The sequence below is a fragment of the Chlorocebus sabaeus genome, chromosome 17, assembly GCF_047675955.1.
Source record: "Chlorocebus sabaeus isolate Y175 chromosome 17, mChlSab1.0.hap1, whole genome shotgun sequence".
Lineage (NCBI taxonomy): Eukaryota > Metazoa > Chordata > Mammalia > Primates > Cercopithecidae > Chlorocebus > Chlorocebus sabaeus.
Genome location: NC_132920.1, coordinates 50,215,190 through 50,229,578, shown reverse-complemented (window position 1 = coordinate 50,229,578; position 14,389 = coordinate 50,215,190). Strand labels below are relative to the sequence as shown.

Here is a 14,389-nt window from a genome sequence, read left to right as displayed (position 1 = left end):
GATGAAAAAATAATCATAAGTAATTTATACCAGTGTGTGGAAATTTTTAATTAATATATATTAAATGTTCTAAAATTTACATTTTTATCTTATTACCAGCAACTTTCAACTTCCTACTCATTCTATTGATAGATTTCATGAATTCTTCTCGCTGAAATTGTCCACCTTCCCTTTGAGTTTTGGAATCCTTGAGTCGTCTTTTTATTTTATTTTTTGTTTATTTACTTATTTTTTTTTTGAGACAGGAGTCTCACTCTGTCACTCAGGCTGTAGTGCGGTGGTGTGATCTCAGCTCACTTCAACCTCCTTCTCCTGGGTTCAAGCAGTTCTCCTGCTTCAGGCTCTTGAGTAGCTGGGATTACAGGTGCGGACCACCAGACCACGCTAATTTTTTACATTTTTTGTAGAGACGGAGTTTTGCCACATTGGCCAGGCTGGTCTTGAACTCCTGCTTGAGTCATCTTTGAATCCTGATTTGCATAGGTTTTTGGAAGACGGGGTGAGTGGGTAGTTGCATTAGTGAGTTTTCACACTGCTATGAAGAATTTCCCTGAGACTGGGTAATTTATAATGGAAAGAGGTTTAATTGACTCACAATTTCATATGGCTAGGGAGGCCTCAGGAAACTTACAATTATGGCTGAAGGCAAAGGCGAAGCAAACACCTTTTTCACGAAGCAGCAGGAGAGAGAAGTGAGCAAAAGCAGAGAAAACTGCCTTATAAAACGATCAGATCTCGTGAGAACTCACTATCACGAGAACAGCATAGGGGAACCACCCTCAAGATCCAGTAACCTCCCTCCTTTGACACGTGAGGGTTACACTTCCCTCCCTAGACATACGGGAATTACAATTCGAGATGAGATTTGGGTGGGGACACAGAGCCAAACAATATCCGTAGTGTTTCTATTACACTCCTCCTCCTTTTTAACACACTTTTTTCTTTGTCATATTTCTCAGTTCCTCTAATAAGTGAATAATATTCTATTTGATATAGTACCCTCTTTTCCCAGAGTCCCCTTTTCCTTATTAATTTTTTTTAGATGGAGTCTTACTCTGTCACCAGGCTGTAGTACAGTGGTGTGATCTTGGCTCACTGCAATCTCCGCTTCCTGTGTTCAAGTGATTCTCCTGCCTCAGCCTTCTGAGTAGCTGGAATTACAGGTGTGCACCACCACACCCAGCTAACTTTTGTATTTTTAGTAGAGATGGGATTTCACCATATTGGTCAGGATGGTCTCGAACTCCTGACCTCGCGATCTGCCTGTCTCAGCCTCCCAAAGTGCTGGGATTAGAGGTGTGAGCCACCATGCCCAGCGCAGAGTCCTCTTTTCCTTTGCCTTCTGTTCTCCTGCCCATACTGAGACTTCCCTTTTTTATTTTGCTGAGATAGAGTTACATTTTTCCAGATCTCGTCATCCTCTTTTGTGGTTTACTCTCTCATTTCCCTGGAGTATATTTTTGAGTAATGTCTTAAGAACAGATGCGTAGGAAATAAAATAGCTGAGCCACTGTGAGTCCAAAAATGTCTTTTTTGTTCTCTTTTTTAGTAATATTTGGTTGGGTCAGAATAGAAGAGTTTATTCTGTAGTAGCGAGAATAAGTTCCAAATATCAGTGTCCTAAAACAACAGGTTTTAGGTTTAGGTTATAGGTTTATTCTCAGTGTTACTCCATGTCCATCATGGATCAATCACAAGAGAAGGTAGCATTGTTTACTGTCACTGAGAACAAGACTGCAGGAGCAGTCAGCAGCAGAGATTTGGCCAGTTGCCATGGCTAGGGGAAGAAAAGAAGTCACTGGATGGTTTTCACCAGAAATTAAATGTGTCGCAATAACGCCTTTCACTTCTGTTAGCAATACTCTTGCCTGAGCTGGTTACATCCCCTACTGAACTTAAAGGAGGCCAGGAAGTGAAACTCTAACAAGTTCTTAGAAAGCAGAATGCCTGAAATGTCTCTTGATTAGCATTAATGACTATCGTAATAATGTGGCTGATATTATCTTGGAACTTCAATGAGTTAAATGCTAGGTTTTGAGGATTGGTTCTCCATGTGTTTTGCCTCTCTTTCTGTCTATATATTTGTTTCCTTAATTACTTTCCTTTACATAAGTTTTCTATTTTTGTCCCCCTAAATATCTAATAGTTACATTCCACATTATATATCCAAAACAAGTATCATTTCTGCTAGCAGTTTCACTTATGATTTTCCCTATTACCAACAGTAACACAAGTTTAACCTTACTGTTTAATTAACAAGTATAAATAGTATTCTTTGTTTTCTCATATTCTACATCCGATCTATGTTATCTCTACATTTAAAAGACTGGCATCACTTATCTATGTCACACTTATCCTATTGCTAACACCGGAGCCATAGTCACCATAATTGTCACCGAGATGACTGCAATAACCTTCTAATTGGTCATAACATTTCAGCTCTTGCTCACCTACTGTCAATTCTATATACTGAGGTATCTTTTAAACATAAACCAGCAATCAAAAATTATTTAAAGTAAATAAAAACAGAGACACAACATATCAAAATCTCTGTAATGCAGCAAAAACAATGTTAACAGGAAGCACTATAACCTCTGCTGTCTTTTGGGTGCTACATACCTACCCCAAAAGCTAGAAAGATATCAAATTAATTATATAACAACACACTTAGAGGAACTAGAACAATAAGAACAACAAGAACATCAGAAGAAGAAAAGAAAACTAAAATCAGAGTGAAGCTGAACAAAATTGAGACCGAAAACCCATACAAAAAATCAATGAAACCAAAAGTTGATTCTTTGAAAAGACAATCAAGATCAATAGACCACTAGTTAGATTAACAAAGAAAAAAAAAGAGAAGATCCAAATAAGCACTATCAGAAATGACACAACTGATCCCACTGAAATACAAAACACCCTCAGAGTCTATTATGAACACCTCTATTACATAAACTAGAAAATCTAGAGGAAAAGAATAAATTCCTAGAAACACACTATATCCTAAGATTGAATCAAGAAGAAATTAAGAAATTAAAACACTGAATAGATTAATATCAAAGTCTAAAATTTAATCAGTAATAAAAAACATGCCAACCAAAAAAGCTCTGGACCAGATGGATTCACACAGCCAAGTTCTATCAGATGTACAAAGAAGAGGTGGTAACAATTCTACTGAAACTTTTCCAAAAATTTGAGGAGGAGGCACTCCTTGGTAACTCATTCTATGAAGCCAGCATCACTCTGATACCCAAATCTGGCAAAGACACAACAAGGAAAGAAAACTACAGATCAATATCCCTAATGAACATAGATGCAAAAATCCTCAACAAAATACTAGCAAACCGAATTCAACAGCACATCAAAAAGTTAATTTACCATGATCAAGTAGGTTTCATTCCTGGGCGGCAAGGTTGGTTCAACATATGAAAATCAATAAATTTGACTCACTACATAAACAGAACTAAAACTGAAAACAATATGATCATTTCAATATATGCAGAAAAAGCTTTTGATGAAATCCAATATCTTTTCTTGATAAAAACTGTTGATGGTTAATATTAAGTGTCAGCTTGATTGGATTGAAGGATGCAAAGTATTATTTCTGGGTGTATCTATGAGGGTATTGCCAGGGAAGATTAATATTTGAGTCAGAGAACAGGGAGAGGCAGATCCACCCTCAATCTGGGTGGGCACCATCCAATTGGCTGCCAGGGTGGCTAGAAAAAGCAAGCAGAAGAAGGTGAGATGAGCTGAATTGCTGAGTCTTCTGACCTTCATCTTTCTCCTATGCTGGATGCTTCCTGCCTTTGAACGTCAGACTCCAGGTTCTTTGGCTTTTAGGGTCTTGAACTTTTACACCAGTGGTTTTCCAGGGGCTCTCAGGCCTTCAGCCACAGACTAAAGTCTGCACTATAGGCTTTCCTACTTTTGATGTTTTAGGACTCTGACTGGACCACTACTGGCCTTCTTTCTCCTCAGCTTGCGGAGGGCCTGTTGTGGGACTTCACCATGTGATCGTGTCAGTCAATTCTCCTTAATAAACTTCTTCTAATATATACATATATCCTATTAGTTCCGTTGCTTTAGAGAACTCTATCTAATACAAAACCCCTCAAGAAATGAGGCATCAAAGGTATAATAATCAAATAATAAGACCCATCTATGACAAACTCACAGCCAACCTCAAACTGAATGGGCAAAATCTGTAAGCATGCCCCTTGATAACTAGAATAAGACAAGGATATCCACTCTCACCACTCCCATTCAACGTAGTACTGAAAGACCTAACCAGAGCAGTCAGGCAATGGGAAAAATAAAAGATATCCAAATAGGAAAATAAAAAGTGAAACTATCTCTCTTCACTGATGATATGATTCTCTACCTAGAAAACCCTAAAGACTCTGTCAGGAGACCCCTGGAACTGATAAATGATTTAAGTAAAGTTTCAAGATACAAAATCAGTGTACACAAATCAAGAGCATTTTATATGCCAGTAATGATTGAGCTTAGAGACAAATCAAGAAAATCAAGAAAACAACCCCAGTTACAATAGCCACAAAGAGAATAAAATACCTAGGAACGTGTCTAACCAAGGAGTTGAAGATCTATACAAGAAGAACTACAAAACATTACTAAAATGAATCACTGATGACAAAAATAAATTTTAAAAAGTTCATGCTCATGAATACAAATAACCAACATTGTTAAAATAGCTGTACTGCCCAAAGCAATGTACAGATTCAATGCAATTCCTATACAACTTCAAATGACATTTTCATGGAATTTGGAAAAATGATTCTAAAATTCTTATGGACAAAAAAAAAAAAGCCCAAATAGCAAAAGAAATCCTAAGCAAAAAGAACAAAGTTGGAGGCATTATAATACCTGACTGACTTCAAACTGTACTATAAAGATACAGTAACCAAAACAGCAGGGCACTGGTACAAAAACAAATATATAGACTGTCTCTATAGCATGGAACAGGTATAAAGAACCCAGAAATAAAGCCACACACTTACAGTCATATGATCTTCAACATAGTCAACAAAAATAAGCAATGGGGATCCTAATACGTGGCTAGTCATATGCAGAGGAATGAAACTGGAGACATACCTTTCACTAGATATAAAAATTAACCCTAAATGGATTAAATATTTAAATTTAAAACCTCAAACTACAAGAATTCCAGAAGAAAACCTGGAAAATACCATTGTGAACCTTGGCCTTGTGAAAGAATGTATAACTCAGTCCTGAAAAGCAATTGTAGCCAAACCAATATTGGCAAGTGGGACCTAATTAAACTAAACAGCTTCTGCACAGTAGAAGAAACTATCAACATAGTAAACAGCCTATAGAATGGGAGAAAATATTTGCAAACTATGCGTCCTACAAAGGCATAATATCTAGAATCTATAACGAACTTAAACAATTGAACAAACAAAAACAAACAAACCCATTAAAATGTGGGCAAAAGACCTGAACAGATACCTTTGAAAGAAGACATACAAGCAGTCAACAAACATATGAGCAAATGCTCATTATCACTAGTCATCAGAGAAATATGAATCAAAACCCCAATGAAATGCAATCTCATGACAGTCAGAATAGCTATTTTGTAAAAGTCAAAAAACAACATATGCTGGTGAGGCTGCAGAGAAAAGGGAATGCTCATACACTGTTGGTGAGAATGTAAATTGTTCCAACTACTATAAAAATTAGTTTGGAGATTTCTCGAAGAACTTAGAACACCATTCAACCCAGCAATCCCATTACTGGATATATATTCAAAAGAAAACAAAACATTCTACAAAAAAGAAACATGCACTCACATGTTCATTGCAACACTATTCACAATTTGAAAGACATGGAATCAATCTAGGTGCCCATCAATGGTGGATGAGACTTTTTTAAAAATGTGGTGCATATATACCAAGGAATGCTATGCAACCATAATAAAGAATGAAATCATGTCCTTTGCAGCAACATGGATACAGCTAGAGGCCATTATCCTAAGCAAATTAACGCAAGAACAGAAAATCAAATATTACATGTTCTTACTTATAAGTGAGAGCTAAACATTGGGCAGTTATGTTCATAAACATGACAAAATAGAAACTGGGGACTACTAGAAGCTGGGGAAGCAAGCAGGGGAAGGGTTGACAAACTATCGGCTACTATCCTCGGTACCTGGGTAAGGAGATCATTTATACCATAAACCTCAGCATCACACAATATACCCAGGTAACAAACCTGCACATGTATCTCTTGAATCTAAAATACCAATTGAAATATGCACACACACACACATACACACACAGGCCATGACTCTCTGCTCCAAGGATTCCCCATCACACTAATAAGAAAACACAAATCTTTTCAATACCTTGCTTTTCTGTCTGTCTTTCCCTCCCACCATTGTCTCCTTAGCTTGTTCTCTTCTAGCCACATTGATCTTCTGGTTGGTTCGGTGACAAGAATTTTTTTTTCCCTCTTGAAATGTGATTATGACCAACAAACACCTTCTCTAGACTTCATATGACTCGTGGCTTTCTTCTTATATATTAATTCATCTAACAGTTTATTTGAATTAGCGCTTTCTTCTTGTTCTATTTCCTTTTCCTGTTTTAGTTTTCTTCATAGTCCTTATCACTTTTTGACCCCATGTTATACATTAAATTGTCTATTTGTTTCCATGGATTCCCAGAATTATAAGTCCCATATGCACTGTTTCATTATTTGTGTATTTCACTACATTATTTATAGTACAAGGTCAAGACCAGCAAAAACTAGTTGTCTAGTAAATACTAAATGAATGAATGAATCACTAAATAAATTTGAGATAATTTCTTAAATATATTCCAAACTTGAATGTAATTTTTTTATTTGACTTTCTGTTTTAAAATTGCCGTGATCTTTGCTGTGTGTTCTGATTGTGCATTTTACATAGGATACTATTCTATATTTGTTTTGTTTTTGTTTTTGAGACAGGGTCTCACTCCGTTGCCTAGACTAGAGTGCAGTGGCACAATCTTGTCATACTGTACCCTCTGCCTCCTGGGTTCAAGTGATTCTCCCACTTCAGCCTCCTGAGTAGCTGAGACTACAGGTGAGTAGCACCATATCTGTCTAATCTGTGTAGTGTTGGTAGAGACAGGGTCTCCCTCTTCTGTTCAGGCTGATCTCAAACTCCTGGACTCAAGCTGTCCTCCCGCCTTGACCTCCCAAAGTGCTGTAATTATGGGTATGAGCGACTACACCAGGTCCTATTCTGTTTTTGTTAATGAAACATGTTTTTGAGTATCTTTTAATTATAATTGAAATTTATTTTAAAAGTACAATTAAAATTATTTTTGTTTGCTGAGTCATTTAAATTTTTTTTATTCCTTGTTTTTCTCTGATATATGACAATTGTTCTCAATTGTCTGATAATTCTTGGCTGTTTATTAAGTTATTCACTCATTTTTTCCTCTATTCAGGATCTCTATTGAGCTGAGTAGAACTTTATTCCTTGGGGTGGCAGTACGAACCAAAGCAAGAAATGAAAGCAACGTGTTTCCACACATCTAAGAACTCAAAACAATTCCAAAAGCCACCATAATTGGTTTGACCTTATCCTTGTCCTGGAATTTTCAGTAATGGCGTTCTTGTAGAACAGATTAAGCAGCACAGTTTCATTTAATGTATTTGTGATGATTCTGACCATATTACTGAAAGGCGTAACAGTGGTACCAAGGGAGTTAACAATTGCAAAGGTGCATTATTCTCTTATTACTTGGTTGGGCTACTTTTTTTTTTCTTTTTTTTTCTTTTTTTTTTTTTTTTTTTGGTGAGATGGAGTCTCACTCTGTTGCCCAGGCTGGAGTGCAGTAAAGTCATCTTGGCTCACTGCAAGCTCGGCCTCCCAGGTTCACGCCATTCTCCTGCCTCAGCCACCCAAGTAGCTGGGACCACAGGCATCCACCATCACACCTGGCTAATTTTTGAATTTTTGGTAAAGACAGGGTTTCACCGTGTTAGCCAGGATGGTCTCAATCTCCTGACCTGGTGATCTGCCCTCGTCGGCCTCCCAAAGTGCTGGGATTACAGGCGTGTGCTACCACGCCTGGCCTGGGCTACTGATTTTCTAAAATTAGAATGTATTAAAGTAAACCCACAAAATGAAATGTAGCCATATAAAATATAGACTTTAAGTTTTGACCAATGTATGCACCTTTCTGGTCATCAACATGATCAATGTCGTGTTAACTGTACAATCAGTAAGATATTTCCGTCACCATAAAAAATTTTCTCATATCTATTTGCCATCAGTTCCCCAACCTCTTGCCTCAGGAAACCAGCAGTCTGCTTTTTGTCCCCATTGATTCATTTCTCTTGTGCTAGAAATCAATGTAGATGGAATCATACAGTATGCATTCTCTTTCATCTACCTTCTTTTCCTCACAACATTTTTTAGATTGATCCAAGCCATTGTGGGTATCAGTAGCTCATTACTCTTTATTGCTGAATAATATTTTGTCCTAGGATTATACCAAAATTTGTTTATCCATTCACTTGTTAATGGACATTTAACATGTTTCCAGTTAAAGGTTATTATTAATAAAGCTGTTATAAACATTTGTGGACAAATTTTTGTGCCAAGTTATCTCCTTTATTTTTGGGGGATAAATACTTAAAAGGGGAATTGTTGAATTGTGTAGTAACTATATTTTTAGTTTTGCAAAAATTTTCCAAACTCTTCTAATTGTGTCATTTTATATTAATATGAGAGTTTCCATTGCTCCATGTCTTTACAAACACTTCATTTTGTCTCTCTCTCTATTTTTAACCATCCTGAGTGTTGTGTAATAGTATCTTATTTTGGTTTTCATTTGCTTATACCTGCTTACTAGTGATGTTGAGCACAATTTCATGTTGTCTTTTCATGTTGCCATTTCTATGTTGTCTTTTGTGAAATATCTATTCAAGTATCGATTACTTTTTTTAAAAATTGGGTTATTTGTCTTTATATTATAGAATTGGAGAAAATTTTTATATAATTTGAATACCAGTGCTTTGACTGATATATGTATAGACAATATTTTTACTAGTGTGCTTGACTTCTCATTTTCTGAATGGTATCTTTTGAAGGGAGGAAGTTTTTAATTTTGATGAAGTACCTTATATTATTATTTACATTATAGTTTGTGTGTTTTATTTCCTATGTAAGATATCCTTACCTACCCAATTTTATTAATACTTTTCCTTATATTTCCTTCTAGAAGATGTATACTTTTAGCTTGTGACTACAGGTCTAGAATTGATTTTGAGTTATTTCTGTGTGGTGCAAAGTGAAGGTCAAAATTTATTTATTTATTTTCCAAAAAAATTATCCCGCTTTTCTAGCCCCATTATTTTAAAAGATTATCTTTCTCCTCAATAATACATTGGCATATTTATTGAAATGAACTGACCTTACATATGTAGGTTTATTTCTGGATCTATTGTCTGTTCTGTTCTACTGATGTATATATCTATCATGATGCAAATTTTATGCTTATACTAAGCCTGAAATGGGGTAGTGAGAATTCTTCAATTTTGTTCTTCTTTTTCACAATCGTTTTGGTCATTGTATGTTCTTTGTATTTTCTAAATTATTTTAGAATCTGCTTGGCAATTTCTGTAAAAATTATATGCTTTGACTTTGATAGGCATTGTATTGAAACCATAGATCAGTTTTGAAGAATTGCCATCTAATTGAGGTTTCTAATCCATGAGTATGTCATATTTTTCTACACAATTAGATATTATATAATTTGCCCCAGCAGTTTTCTGGGATAAATATTTGTGTACAAATATTCGTGCCAAGTTATGCCTTTATTTTTTTGTGGTAAATACTTAAGAGTGGAATAGTTGGATTGTATGGTATGTATATGTTTAATTTTGTAAGCCATTTCCAAAGTATTTTCAGAGGGAATTGTGCCATTTTATATTAGCATGAAAGTTTCTACTCCATGTCTTTACAAACACTTGATTTTGCCCATCTCTTTAGAGGGATTACCCATCTTTTTTGATTGATAAATTTGTTAATAAATATATTAAGCTTTTGACACTGCTAGAAATATTTTTTATTTCATTTTATAATTGTGTGTTTCTTGTATTAGATATATAATTGATATTTATATGTTGACCTTGTATCCTGTGCCCATTGTTAAATTCTCTTATTACATCTAACAGATTTTTGAGAGTCCTTGGAATTTTATGCATATATGATCTCATATATGACCACAAAATCTCTTCCTTTCCAATATGTATATTTCTTACGTATTTTAATCTTTGTCACATTGTTTAGGAACTCCAGTGGAATATTTAATATAACTGATAACAAGGAGTATCTTTGCTTTTGTTTCTAGTCTTGGGTTGTAGAAGGTCACACTGACTTACACCATTTCATAACAGTGTAGGTCTTTTGTAAGCACTGTTTAACAGATTCAGGAAGTCTTCTGATAACACTAGTGTGCTAGGAGTTTTCATCAACAATTGATATTGAAATTTGTGAAATTCTTATTCTGTATCTATTGAGAGAATCGTATGATCTTACATTTTAAATCTGTTAATATGGTCAGTTACATTTTTTGAGTTATAAATTTTAATCTGATGTTACATTTCTACGATAAACAGGACTTGATCATAGTATACTATCCTTTGAATATAACTACTAGATTTGATTTGCTAATATTAAAGATGATTCTATGTATTCTATATACTCCTTCCTGTAATATAATAGCTATTTTACTATTTTTTTTCTTGTGTTGATTTAGGTTATTTGTATCTTTTACAAATATTTTCATATTGTATAAATTTATCAATATAGTCCTATATTTATTTTTGTATTTACTATATTTTTGTTTCTATATGTGTGGCGACAACACTTAAGATTTACTCTCTTTTCAAATTTAAAGTATATAGTACAGTATTATTACCTGGAGTCACCATACAATACTTTAGATCTCCAGGACTTACTCATGGTGCATAACTGAAACATTGTATCCTTTGATTAGCTTCTCCCAATTTGCCCCTTTCCTAACCTCCTGGTAACCATCATTCTACTCTCTATTTATATGAATTTGACCATTTTAGGTTCCACATTCAAGTAAGTACATACAATATAATTTGTCTTTCAATATCTGTCTTATTTTACTTAGCATTATATTATCCAGTCCCAACCATGTTGTTGTAAATGGCAGGATTTTCTTATTTTTAAGGCTGAATAATATTCCATTGCATGTACATACCTCACTTTATTTATTCATCATTCATAAACATTGAGGTTACTTCCATATCTTAACTGTTGTGAATATTGCTGCAATGAACATAAAGTGCAGATATCTTTTGGAAATACTGATTTCAATTTATTTGAATAAATACGCAGAGGTAGGATTGCTGAGTCATATGATAGTTCTATTTTCAATTTTTTGAGGGAAACTTCATTCTGTTTTTTTATACTGGTTATGCCAACTTACATCACAACCAACAATGTACAAGGATTCCTTTTTCTCTACATCTTTGCCAAGACTTTTGGTTGAATGTTTGTTTGTTTTGTAATAGCCGTCTTAACAGAGATGATACCTCCTTGTGATTTTGATTTGCATTTCCCTCATGATTAGTTATGTTGAGCACATTTTATATACTCATTATTTATTAGTATCTCTTCTTTGTAAAAATGTGTATTCAGGTCATTTGCCCATTTGTTAATTTGATTATTTCTTTTTGTGCTACTGAGTTCTATGAGTTTTTATATGTTTTGAATATTAACCCTTTATTAGATATATGATTTGAAAATTTTTTCTCTGATTCTGTAGGTTGTCTTTTCATTTTATTGATTATCTCCCTGTCAGTATAGAAGCTTTTGAGTTTGATATAGTTCTACTTATTTATTTTTTCTTTTGTTGCTGTGCTTTTGAGATCATATCAAAAAAATTGTTGACAAGAAGAGTCAATATCAGGGAGGTCTTTTCTTATGTCTCCTTCTGAATGTTTTAGAATTTCATATCTTATATTTAATCTTTAAATTATTTTGAGTTGACTCTTTTGTGTTTGGTGTAAGATAAAGTTCCAGTTTTATTCTTTTGCACAACGATATCAAGTTTCCCAATACTATTTATTAAAGAGACCATTCTTTCCCCATTTTGTATTCTTGGTGCCTTTGTTAAAGATCAGTAGACTGTATGTGTGAGTTTATTTCTTGGATCTATTATGTTTCATGGGTCTATGTGTCTGTTTTTATGTTAGTACCATACTGTTTTGATATAATAGATTTGCAATATCATTTTAAATCAGGAAGTGTGATGCTTCCATGTTTGTTTTTCTTTCTAAGATTTCTTTGGCTTTTCTGGGGCTTTTGTGATTCCATACAAATTTTAGGATTGTGTTTTCTACTTCTTTGTAAAAAGCTATTGAAATTTTGGTAAGGATTACATCAAATCTGTAGATTATTTAGGGAACTATGGACATTTTTAAAATATTATTTTTTTCCAATATATAAACATAAAATATCTTTCCATGTATTTGTGTCATCAGTTTATTTCATCAATGTTTTGTAGTTTCAAGTGTACAAATATTCACTTCCTTGGCTAAGTTTACTCCTATATATTTTGTTTTTATTTATGCTATTGTAAATGAGATTGTTTTCTTAATTTCTTTTATGGATATTTCATTGATAGCGCATTGTAATGCAACTGGCTTTTATATGTTGATGTTTTATTCTACGATTTTAGCAAATTCATGTATTAGTTTTAATTTAGTAGTTTTTTGGTGGAGTCTTTCAGGTTTTCTATGTATACAATCAGGTCATCTGTAAACATAGACAATTCATTTTTTTCTTTCCAATTTTGTTTTTTAACTTGTAGAATCTTTGGCTTTGGTATCAGGGTAGTGCTCTCTTCATAGAATGAGTTTGGAAGTACTTTCTCCTCTTTAAATCTTTATAAAAGTTTAAGAATTACTGGCATTAATTCTTATTTAAATGTTTGTTAAAATTCACCAGTGAAGTCAACTGTTCCGGGCTCTTATTTTTAAGAGGCCTTTGATTACTGATTCAATCTCTTTTCTTCTTTTTTGTCTGTTCATGTTTTTTATTTCTTCATTATTCATACTTACTATATTTCCATTGCAAATTAAGACATAGGCCAGGCATGCTAGCTCACACCTGTAATCCCAGCACATTGGGAGGCTGAGGCTGGCAGATTGCTTGAGCTCAGAAGTTCGAGACAAGCCTGAGCAATATGGCAAATCTCTGTCTTTACAAAATATACAAAAATTAGCCTGGTGTGGTGGCATGCAGCTGTGCTTCCAGCTATGGGAGAGGCTGAGGTGGGAGGATAGCTTAAGCCTGGAAAGCAGAGGTTTCGATGAGCGGAGATCTCGCCACTGCACTCCCGCCTGGGTGACAGAGTGAGACCTTGTCTCAAAATAAAAAACAAATAAATAACACAGATTCAGGGAAAAAGAAAAACGCTAAATAATTATATAACCTAATGAGTTATTATAACATAAACACCCCTGTAAACATCATCAGGTCAAGTAATAGAACTTTGTAATCTACCCTAGAATACCTGTGCCCTATCCCAGTCACAAGCCACTACCTTCTCCTATAGGCAGCCAGTATTCTGACTTACATAGTATTTACTTCTTTACATTTTTAAAATAATTTTTTTATCAAAAGGCACCTCCCAGGTGTTATAGTCATGCCAAGTTAAAAAAAAAAATAGGATCTTTGAAATCTCTTGATGTTCAGTTTCCTTGCCAACCTTTTGTTTTACTAAATTGTTGAAAAACCCATGCTGAATTTCCTGTACAGATTCCAAAAATATGAATTGATCATATACTCATCATGCAATTTAACATGTTCCTGTCTGTATTTTTCCCAGTTTGGTTGTGAGATCTTGAAACTGTTTCAGACTCAGGTTTAATCTTTTGGACCCAACTATGGTGACACTTGACAAAAATATGAAGGTAAAAAGGAGTCTAGTTTTCTTGTTTTATGATGTTAGCAACCATTAATGTTTATATCTATTCATTGGGGATTAAAAATGGTGATATTATAATTCTATCATTTATTTTTCTTTCATCAGTGAGAATCCTTTTACAAAAGCATATTTGTCCTAAGCTACTGTTTGGTTACCCTATGTGATGGTTTAAATTGGGAAGGCAAAATTTACAATTAATTATTTTCCAGACTTCAAAGGAATAAATGGGTTCCCTGTCTTCTCTACCAAAGATGGCCATTTTTAAAATCATTGTTATAAGCATGGATTTAAACATCTTATTTGATTCCAATCCACTGCAATTTTTATCATTACTGAAGTTCAAAATCTCCTGTTTTTGGTCAGTAGGAGCCTTTTTCAAGTTGATC

General features: G+C 34.3%; 1 protein-coding gene across 1 annotated transcript in view; it reads left to right on the top strand.

Annotated features, from left to right (window-relative positions):
- The window catches only part of DEFB112 (defensin beta 112), a 365,076-nt gene that overhangs the window by 220,351 nt on the left and 130,336 nt on the right, over positions 1-14,389 (top strand). The window contains exon 2 of the mRNA XM_073006058.1: positions 6,988-7,105. The gene's annotated coding sequence lies outside the window, so the exon portion shown is untranslated. The remainder of the gene's footprint in view (positions 1-6,987; positions 7,106-14,389) is intronic.